Source organism: Pinus tabuliformis, chromosome 2_2 (genome assembly GCF_031772625.1).
Source record: "Pinus tabuliformis cultivar Carrire ecotype Pingquan chromosome 2_2, CPIR1, whole genome shotgun sequence".
Lineage (NCBI taxonomy): Eukaryota > Viridiplantae > Streptophyta > Pinopsida > Pinales > Pinaceae > Pinus > Pinus tabuliformis.
In genome coordinates, this window is record NC_142300.1 from 1184468625 (window position 1) to 1184480823 (window position 12199).

Here is a 12199-nt window from a genome sequence, read left to right on the forward strand (position 1 = left end):
CAAATGTCACTCTCACAGAAGCTAACAGAAGCTAAGATAAATGGCATGAAATCTAAGATAAAGGGTGTGGAAGCTAAGATGAATGGTGTGGAATCTAAGATAAACGGTGTGGAATCTAAGATGAATGGCGTGGAAGCTAAGATGGACGATTTGAAGATAGATTTGAAGACAGGCATGGCAGATTTGAAGACAGATTTGACAAATTTTCTACAAGAAATACTTACTAATGGTGAAAGGGTAGTAAAGGAAACTCATGATGCGAAAAAAAGAAATGTTAATCATGATTTCATAGACTCTAATGTTGGATCAAAGACCCACCATATTCAAAAAATCGATATGAGGAAGTTTGATGGCAAGTATCTCGCAACATGGATATTACAGATGGAGAAATTTTTTTATCTCAATAATGTCCAAAACACACAAAAGGTATGTATTGCAACTTTATATTTGGAACCAAATCAGTTTGTATGGTATCAATGGCTTTGCTCTCGTAAACAAATTATCACTTGGACAATTTTTACGGAAGAATTGACAACACATTATGAAGATACAAAAAGAAACATTTTTTTTAGCCAATTGATAAGTCTCAAACAAAAGGGTTCAATAATGGAGCACATTGAGGAGTTCCAAAAATTGAACATAAGGGTAAAAAATATTCCAGAGGAACATAGGATTGATGTGTTCATAAGGAATTTAAAGGATAATATCCAACATGATGTTCGCCTTTGGGAACCTAATTCATTAGAGAAGGCATTCAGGCTAGCAAGAAAAATGGAAAGCAAATTATGGCAACCAAGAAGCATACCACTCACAACTATAAAGATGGAATTGTTGTTGCCCCTAGTCTTCCACAATCTATAAGGTTGACACCACAACAATTGGAAGAAAAAAGAGCAAAAGGGCTTTGTTACAGTTGTGATAGCAAATACACTAAAGGTCATAAGTGTGCTGAGAAGAAATTATTCTACATAGATTGTAAAGAGGAAGAAGAAAAGGAGCAAGAAAGGTAAAAAGAAGAGGATATACTCCATAAACAAAGCCTAGATAAAGAAGAAAGAATCCGACCATATCTTGTAACGCATTGGCTGGAATTACCACTCCTCAAACCATCAAGATAGAAGGACAAATCAAGAAGAAAAAGGTAATAGTGTTGATTGATTCAGGAAGTACCCACAATTTCATTCATTGTAAGGTAGCAAAAGAATTGAATTGCTTCCTATATCCAGCACCAGAGTGTCAAGTGATGGTTGCAAATGGAGGAACAATAAATTTCTCTAGAAAGTGCCATAATATCAAGCTATCCATGGGAGAATATGTTTTGACTAGCCCAATGCTTTCCATTCCAATGGAAGGTGCTGATGTTGTACTAGGAGCCCAATGGCTACAATCCTTGGGTACAATAGCTTTTAATTTTCAAGAACTTCTCATGAAATTTTCTGCAGAAGGAAAGGAAGTTGAATTAAGGGGTATTGCAGGGAAATTGGAAATATAATCAACTCTAATGGTATGAAAAAGCTTCTAAAAAAGGAACAAAGAGGTGTAATTGCACAATTATGTTCGCTAGATGTTTCCACATAGAAATCATCTATTTCTCTAGATCTCCAAAAAGTCTTGGACAATCATTCCAAGGTATTTGAGACTCCCAAAGGTCTCCCACCTATTCATGATCATGATCATGCTATTCATCTGATTCCAGGAAGTGTTCCTCCAAACATTAGGCCTTATAGATATCCCTATGCCCAAAAGAGTGAAATTGAACATATGGTTGCAGAAATGCTAGAGGCTAGTATAATTCAACCTAGTCAAAGTTCTTTCTCTGCTCCAGTAGTATTGGTGCACAAGAAGGATGGATCATGGCGCATGTGTCCGAATTATAGGGAGCTCAACAAGCTCACTATTAAAGATAAGTTTCCCATTCCTGTCATTGATGAATTACTGGATGAATTGCATGGATCAATTTACTTCACCATGTTGGATCTTCGTTCAGGATATCATCAAATCAGAATGAAGACTGAAGACATTCTGAAAACAACATTTAGAATTCATGAGGGTCATTATGAATTTCTGGTCATGCCTTTTGGCCTTACCAATGCACCTTCTACATTTCAAGGTTTGATTAATTCCATTTTCAAACCCTTCCTTAGAAAATTTGTGTTAGTATTTTTTGATGATATACTAATCTACAACAAGTGTTGGAAGGATCATGTTGAACATGTTGACAGGATGCTACAACTATTGGAGGAGAAACAATTATATGCAAAAAGATCCAAATGTTTCTTTGGAGTACAAGAGGTTGAATATCTGGGTCATATTGTATCTCATGAAGTAGTTAAGGTAGACCCTAGAAAAATTAAAGCCATTAAGGAATGGAAAATCCCCACATCCATAAAGCATTTGCGAGGATTTCTCAGGTTGATAGGGTATTATTGCAAGTTTGTTAAGAATTGTGGGAGAATAGCAACACCTCTAACAACATTATTGAAGAAAGATGCATTTTCATGGACTCCAGAAGCAACAAAGGCCTTCGAACATCTTAAAGAGGCAATGTGCCAAGCACCAGTCTTAGCTACACCGGACTTCACAAAAACCTTTATTGTGGAATGTGATGCTTCAGGAAATGGAATTAGTGCTGTTTTAATGCAAGATGAAAGACCCATTGCTTTTGAAAGTCGTCCAATCAAGGGAAAGTTTTTACACAAAGCTATTTATGAGGGGGAAATGTTGGCAATACTACATGCACTTAAGAAATGGCGACCCTACCTAATGGGAAGACAATTCAAGGTAAAAACAGATCATGATAACCTTAAATACTTTTTAGAACAAAGATTATCCTATGAAGAGAAACAAAAGTGGGTCACAAAGATGCTGGGTTATGACTTTGAAATCATCTACAAAAAAGGGAAGCAAAATGTGGTGGCAGATGCACTCTCAAGAAAGGATGAGGATGTGGAAGCATTGTTGTGCACCATTTCTATTATCCAACCAGATTGGATAAACGAAGCAAGGGAGGAATGGAAGAATGATGAAGAAGTGTGGGCACCTATTCGAAAGTTACAACAAGATTCCAGTACATCTGATGCATTTAGCTGGCAAAATGATTCGTTAGGGTACAAAGATCGCTTATACCTCTGTAAGAATTCCCAACTCAAACAAAATATTCTTATGGAATTGCACACTTATCCCTTAGGAGGGCACTCAAGATTTTTAAAACTTACACAGGGTTAAGAAGGATTTTTTTTGGGATGGCCTTAAATCGGATATTCAAAAGTTTGTGGCAGAATGTTTGGTTTGCCAACAAAATAAAGTTGAAACAATTAAGACCCCGGGTCTATTACAACCTTTATCCATTCCAAGCCAACGTTGGGAGGAGGTTTCAATGGATTTTATCACAGGTTTACCCAAGTCTGAGGGAAAGAGTGTCATCATGGTGGTAGTTGACAGACTTACCAAGTATGCACACTTTTTTGCATTATCACATCCATTTAAAGCCAGTACAATTTATACTGCATTTATGGAAACAATTTGAAACCTACATGGAAACCCAAAGATTATTATAAGTGACAGAGCTCCCATTTTCACTGGAAATTTTTGGACATAATTATTTTCTTGTCTCGGTACTCAGTTAGCTCATAGCTCATCTTATCATCCTCAATCTGATAGGCAAACTGAGATAGTAAACAAATGTTTGGAAGGATATCTTCGTTGCTTTGTATCTGATAAACAAACACAATGGGTCAAATGGTTGCCTCTGGCTGAATGGTGGTATAACACTTCCTTCCATACAACAACAAAAATGACCCCATTTATGGCACTTTATGGATATTAGCCACCATCCATCACATCATATTTAAGAGAAAATTCTAAGGTTCAAGCAGTGGAACATCACATCGAGCATCAACAACAAGTCCTCCAACTCTTAAAGGATAACCTCATGTTGGCGCAGAATAGAATGAAACAACAGGCATATCAACATCGCAACGAAATAAGTTTTGATGTAGGTGATTGGGTATTCCTACGGCTACAACCATATAAACAAATGTCCCTCAAGCAAGCTAAGAAGGATAAAATTATCACCAAAGTATTATGGTCCGTACAAGGTGTTGCAAAAGATTGGTACTATGGCATACAAATTGGAGCTTCCTGTAGCTTCTCGAGTGCATCCAGTTTTCCATGTTTCATTTTTAAAGAAGGTTATAGGCGACAAGCTCCCAGTTCAAACAATATTGCCAGAACTTGACGAGGAAGGAAAAATTATATTGGAACCGGAAGCAGTCACAGAAACAAGAACTCAATAGCTACGAAATCGATCAATTTCAGAGTATCTCATCAAGTGGAAGAACTTATCCGCTGAAGATTCCACATGGGAAGATGAGAATTTTATACAGAAGCATCCAGAACTACTCAAGCATTGAGGACAACACTTTTTTGAAGGAGAGGGGCATGTTAGGTCCCTATAATACTAGTGATTACCCCATTACTATTGTAGTTGTATCCCTTATTAATATTGTTGTGCCCCTATTGTCCCCATATTGTTATTACTGTGCCTCATAGAATCCCTCTATTGTTATTTTTGTGCCTTTATATTATTGTTGTTAGCTCGACTAGGTTATATTGTGACTCCTTAGACTCCTATATATAGAAAGGAGGTTTCGTCATTTGAATCATAAACAAAATCATTCATTTGTGTAATGTAAAGGAGGTTGCCCCCTCGAAGAGGCTATATTCTAAGGCATTGATCTATCTTTTCTATCTTTTTGTGAGCTGGTTTCAAAACAAAGTTCATCATTGGCTAAGAGCTTGTGCATTCGATTAGAATGGTACACCTACTACATCACATTTGAATGTATTACCGTTGGATTCATAAAGTTTGTTATTGGGCATGGATTGGTTGTATGTTCATACAACCAAGGTAGACAGTTATGACAAAGCTATTGAGTGCGTTGATGACAATGGAGAACTAAGAGTCTTACATGATAAGAAGAAAGCTACATCAGTTAGGATAGTGACAACTATGCAAGAAAAGCGTAGTGATAGGAAAGGGTGCAAGCTATTCACAGTGTACATTTCTAGTGATAAGGGTAAGGAAGTTGAGGATATAGATGTGTTGAGCAAGTACCCAGTTTTACACTCATTCAAGGATGTATTTCCTAAGGACATTACAAAGTTTCCACCTCACAGGGAGGTAGACTTTTCTATTGGGTTAGTGTGAGGGGTAGCTCCAACATCAAAAGTACCTTACAAGATGAGCACACCTATGTTAGTTGAGTTAAAGTTGAAACTAAAGGAAATGTTGGACAAGGGGTACATTAGGCCGGGTGTATCACCATGGAGCACACCGTTATTGTTTGTGAAGAAGAAAGATGTTAGTCTCAGATTATGCTTTGATTATAGGTAGTTGGCGAAAGTGAGTATCAAGAATAGGTACCATTTGCCAAGGATTGATGACTTGTTCGATCAGCTGAAGGGAGTAACAGTGTTCTCAAAGATTTACTAGAGATCTAGAAATTAGGTATGCTTCAAAGAGGAACACATTTACAAGACTTCTTTCCAGACCAGGTATGGGCATGAGTTTGTTGTAGTTCCATTTGGCTTAAATAATGCTCCAACTACATTTATGTGTTTGATTAATAGTGAGGTGTGTCCATATTTGGATAATTTTTTTATTGTGTTCATTGATGATATACTTGTATATTCTAAAAATGAGGAAGAAAATGTCGAACATTTAGCAGCAGTGTTGAGGTTGTTGAGAGAGCATTGGTTGTATGTTAAGCTTACCAAGTGTAGTTTCTTTCATACTGAGGTAAATTACTTGGGGAATGTTGTCCCCCAGGAGAGCATTCCAGTAGATCCAGAGAAGATAAGGGCCATCATGGAGTGGGTAGCTCCTAAGAGTGTGGATGAGGTGAGATCTTTCATGGGTTTGGCAAGCTACTATAGGAGGTTCATCAGGAACTTCTCACAGATTGTTTATCCTATCACATCATTGCAGAGGAAAGGTAAGAAGTTTGAATGGATAGAGTGTGAGGCTAGATTTGAGCAACTTAAGCAGTTGTTGACACATGCACCAGTGTTATAGATTGCATATTCGGAAAAATATTTTTGTAGTGTGCACATATTCTTGCAAGAGAGGACTTGGTGGAGTCCTTATGCAGGATGGATAGGTGGTATGTTATGAGTCTCGAAAACTAAATGAGCACGAGAAGAACTACCCCACACATGATTTGGAGTTAGAAACAATCATGCATGCATTGAAGATGTGGAGACACTATCTTCTTGGCAAGAGGTTTGTACTTATGAGTGATCACATTGGGTTAAGGTATTTGTTTGACCAGTCGAATTTGAACATCAGGCAGACTAGATGGTTGGCCATGATCAAAGAGTTTGATTTTGAGATCAAGTACATCAAAGGTAAAGAGAAGAGGGTGGCAGATGCTCTTAGCACACAAATGTAGTTAAACGACTTAGCAACTATGAGCTCCTATGGGATAGATTTACAGGATAGGATCTTGCAGGAAGGTCAACAGGATGTTAGATATATGGATATTGTGCATAGGTTGCAACACAACATAGGTACAGGTACAAGTGTAGGTGCATAGGATAACGATTGTTGTTTTACGGCAGATGGATTGGTCAAGTTCTGAGACAAGATATATGTACCGGATAACAGTGAGTTCAAGAAGGTGATCTTGATGGAGTTTCATGTGAAACCTTATTCAGGTCACCCAGGTTATTAGAAGACATTAATTACAGAGAAGAGAGTTTACTATTGGCTGAATTTGAAGAGAGATGTGGCAAAGTTTGTGGCTAGATTTTTTGATTTTCCAATGAGTGAAATAAGAATGTAAGCATCCAGGTGGACTGCTACAGCCGATTGCGATTCCATAATGGAAATGGGAGGTCATTTCCATGGACTTCACCACAGGGTTTCCAAAGACAATGAGACAACATGATTCCATCATGGTTATTGTGGACAGGTTGACAAAGGTTGCACACTTCATTCTGGTTAAGTATACATTCTCAACTAGTGATGTAACATAGGTATTAATCAAAGATGTGGTCAGATTGCATAGTGTTCCAAAGAAGATTGTGTCATACAGGGGTGCGAAGTTCACTTCCAAGTTTTGGAAGGAATTGTTTTCAGGTTGAGGGTCAATGGGATATTGGAGGACATGTTGAGGATTTATGTGATGCATTAGCAGTGGAAGTGGGAAGAGTATCTACCCTTGGTAGAGTTCACATACAACAACAGTTATCAAGATTCATTGAGGATGGGTCCTTTTGAGGCATTGTATGGGCAAAATTGTAACACTCCCATCAGTTGGAGTGATCCAGTCAGGAAGGTGTTGATTGGACCAAATATGTTGGAAAATATGGAACAAGAAATGCAGGTTATAAAGAGGAATCTAAAGGCAGCACGGGATAGGCAGAAGAGCTATGCAGATTAGAACAAGTTGTTCAAGGAGTTCTAAGTTGGGGAACATCTGTATTTTGACATCAAACCAAATAAGAGCTCCTTGCGGATTGGATCATGTGCCAAGATGGCACCATGGTTTTTTGGACCCCTTATTATCATTGAGAGGATTGGGCCAATAGCTTATCGACTTACACTACCTCCAACAATGAAAGTCCATGATGTATTCCATGTATATTTGCTTAAGAAATATGTTAAGGATGTTGATAATGTGATTGACTGGTCTGTATTGCAGGTGGAACCAGATGGAGAATTCCAGTTGGAGCCACAGTGTATATTGCAGAAAAAGGTGCTCATGCTCCAGAACCGAGAAATGGGGCAAGTTAAGATGTAGTGGAAGCACTTTGGGCCCGACGAAGCTACATGGGAGATGGTAGACTACATATGGGCTATGTATCCTTCGTTGTTTTCCGGAATGAGGCAAAGTAGTTTTGGCTTAGTGTGTTGGTATATGTATTGGTACATGATTTGGTATATGTTTTGATGATGTTGGTTTATGTATATATGTATATGGATGTAAATACCTCCATGAGCTATGTTTTAAAGCTCCAATAATCAGTATGGGTGTCATGTCATTATGATGTTATGTTTGTTATGTTTCATTTTTATTTTCTTCTTAACAGGTTGATCATTGTAAATACTGCATCGAGCTAAGTTATAAAGCTCCAATAGTAAATATATTTTGATTATAGCAGTTTTTTTGTTTATAGGTGTTGTTGAACACCGAGGATGGTGTTACACCAAGGGGGAGGGTTCTATAACAACCCTGATGAAAATTCCATGTAATAAAAGTAAATAAAGACAAAATAATAACCACGGTTGATGGGACACTTATTCCCAGATGAATGTTGGCAGAATCCTAGTGTTGGGATCACTTGTGATTGGTTATGGCTAAGGAAATTGGCAAAGGCAATGGCTAAAGCTTTGGAAAGGAAAAAATGACATTTTGGCACTTATTTATTTATGAAAATAATGGAAATTAGGAGAAAAGGGAGGTGAAAGGTCACACGTTGCATCTGAGGAGGAAAATGAAGAAAATAGAGGTCTCATTCATAAAAAGGCTTCTGAGGATCAGTTGGTAACTTTTGGTCAGTTCAATTTTGGAGCTCTATCATTATTCTCTCTCTCTCTCATACTCATAGAGACTTAGAGTTTTCTTGGACCACTCTTAGTGGGTGTGGCGTACTTGGATTCTTGGAGCAAGAAGGCAAAGAAAGAGCAGGAAAGTGCAAGAAGGCATCAGGATCAACGACTACATCAAATTTTCTTGCAGGTACCAAGTTTCACGTATGTTTCCTTCACTATTTTTGACATGCATGAACGTGCATGTGGTTTCTTGGTTGTGATCTATCACTGGCATGGAGGATTGCCTGGATTGACAATGGATTTGCCTACCCTTGTCATTTTGTGTATAGCCATGGTGATTATGGGTTTACTTTCGTTGTTTGTTTTTGGTTGGTTCTCATAGTTCCTTAGCTTGGGTTGAGTTATTAGTTCTTAGAATCCCTAGTTGGACAAACGCTCTGGAAGCCCTGTAACAGCTTCGGTTCAGTTACTAGTCTTGGAAGCCTTGGTTGGACAAACACTCTCAAAGCCCTTGGTGGGTTGAGTTACTAGTCCTGGAAGCCTTAGTTGGACAAACGCTCTGGAAGCCCGACGACATTTGTGGGTTAGTTACTAGTCCTGGAAGCCTTGGTCGGAACAAACACTCTGGAAGCCTTGGAAGGCTTGGATGAAGACCAATCTGATGATGGTTTTATGATGGCTGACCATGAGGTGGAATCACTATTTAATGGGTTGAGGTGGATGGCCTCTGGAAGTCCTCGATGAGTTTTGATTGATGTGGTCTATATGATCCCGAATTCATTCTTGGAATATGGCACAGGGGTGAATGGATGAAAAGAGATTTTCCTCAGCCATTCTACGGTCGGGTGGAACGTGGAAGTTCTATCCAGGATTTGGATTTTGCATCATTAATGAAAGGGTATTTCTCTTTGTATTTATATGAGCATTTCGATGGATTATATGTGGTATATATGATTGTACTTTAATGATTACTTCTGTTGCTATTATGTTGGTTATGTATGTGTTTTATGATTGCAACCATGTGTGGCTCTCATTATGTTTTTACTTGTAATTGAATAATCAATGTATCTATGACCTAATTGATGGAATGACAGTTGATGTGTAAGGGCACCAACGGTTCTTAGCGATTCTCAGCGAAGTATGAGACCCCAATGCTCAGAACTATTATTTACACCTTTAGATTACATATTCGTGAAATGTTTGATGAAATGTCTGTCATGGCTAGTAGGAGTCCAGTCAAGGTCTCGAACAAGTATTTTCTTTAGTACAATCATTTTCATGTTATTTTACTGATTTTAAGAGATGGTTAAATTCTAGGCAGTGACCTAGGCTCTCGGCCTAAAAAAAGTGGCTCAAATCCTGGAGTCACTAGCATAGCACTGACAATTTTGGTCTCTAGTCGCTGGCAGGCAACCTTGCAAGAGTGACTTTGGGTTTCTGGTCACCCTCATGCATATAGCATGGGAGCGACTGAGGCTTAAGTTGTCCAAAAGTTTAGTGGGACCCCAAGGCAAGTTGTCTAAAGCTTTGGATTAGTTCCTAAGGGTCTTGTAGCCGATGATTAATGTTTGTATGATGTGTTTCCGTCGGTTCCACTTTGTTAACATGACTTAGGAGGCCGAATTATATCATAGTGGCCTCTCCTCACATGTTTAGCCCAGCTAACCAGTTGCTTGGGAGGAACGTGTTACAAAAACATTCTTATTTTTTATTTTTTTAATTAGATATTATATTTTAATTTCTTATGCACTTTTAAAAAAAGAAAAAAAAATAAATAAGAGATATTATAAAAATTTAAATATATATAATATGAAAAATAATTTATGTAAAGAGATATAGTTTTGAATAGAAAAAAAAAAAATTATTTTTATTTTTTTAATGGTATCTTTTATGGTTTAGTAAAATTTCAAATTTGGAGAGTTCACGACTTTGTGATAAAAACACTGTACAAAATTTAATTAATAATTTAATTGAGAAAGGAAAAAAAAACGCAGATATAATAATGAAACAAGAAGAATATAACAAAGTTGAAATAGCATCTATGTATTTGAGTATCATATTTAATTATTGAAAATAAAATATTTTCCATACTTATAATAAAATAATAATAAATTTGTATTATTGAAATATATTATTAATTTTTTTTTTTTAACTTTAACTAGTTTTATATAGATATAAATTTTATAAATAATTTACATATTAATATTTATATATATAATTTTTTTTATATATAATATTTTATATTTAATTGTTTATTATTTAAATAATTTAGGTTCAGCATAACAACCTTCACTCTTGGAGTTTAATTGACAATGCCTATTTTAAATTTTATAATAAATTAATAGCAAGTTGTGACTTTACAATCTACGAGTTTAAGTAAGAAAAGAGTCTTTTGATTTTGGAATTATATCTCAAAGTTGAGTCTCAGAATGGCATAAACAAGCCTTTTCCAACCGAAGTCATGCACTAGCATCGACCTTGTGACTCATACGTGACTCTTAAAGCTTGAGCCATAGCCCTTGCATGCCCATTATAATTATAATTAATTTAATTTGATAGTTTTAAAAATTAAATAAATATAATATAAATTAATTTAATATTTTTTAAATTTAATCTAATTAATAAATTTAAGTAAGAATAACCAAAATATTACGATTAAATACCCCGGATAATTTAATCAAATTACAAATTTAACTAAGCCCTGAAAAATATGATGCCATTCCTCATAAGCAGATTTTTAAAATGGCAATAGTTTACTCTGAGATACCCCTCAAATTTAATTTAATAACAGTGGTGCCATTACGTAAGCGCTTTTGTAATATTGTTTGTCGCATCTCTTCGAAAAATTAGAATGAGTTAACAATAAAGTTCAGATCCACAAATGGCAATAGTTTAATCTGAGATACCCCTCAAATATAATTTAATAACAGTAGTGCCATTTACCTAAGCGCTTTTGTAATATTGTTTGTCGCATCTCTTGGAAAAAATAGAACGAGATAACAATAAAGTTCAGATCCACATGGAAGTACTGCACGCCAAAAATCTATTTTAAATTTTTTTTAAACGTCACACTAAACACAATTCCAACTCTAAACACAACTCCAACTCTAAAACACAACTCCAACTCTAAATGGTATATTTTATATTTCATTTCTCTGACAGTGACAATTTCCTTGGAGAGATAGGAGTTGTCTTTAGTCCGACTTTTTGGAGATTCCGTGATGGAAATCTGATGGAAAAAATTGACATTAAATTTTGATTTGTATTATTTAAAATGGTTTTTAACTGCATATTTGGATTCAGCACCCTAAAAAAACCCCTGGGACGCTTTGATTGTGCAGAAATTAGCTATCAAACTTGCGATTTCAATAAATTTTCTGCCAGATTTTGACCAGAAAAACCCACCAGAAAAGTTTTCAAAAAATCTTTTTAAAAACAACTCCGGAGAGATATTCCCGCCGGATTTTGGAAAAATTTGACCCGAAAAAACGCGCGTCAGTAAAAACTTCAAAAACAACTCCAAATATATTCCATATCTCTGACAGCGACACCTCTCTGACAGTGACAAGTTTCTGTGGGGAGACATTATTGTTGCGGTTCCGCATGGATCTCGAGTGTGGAATGATTGCCAACCTGGCGAAT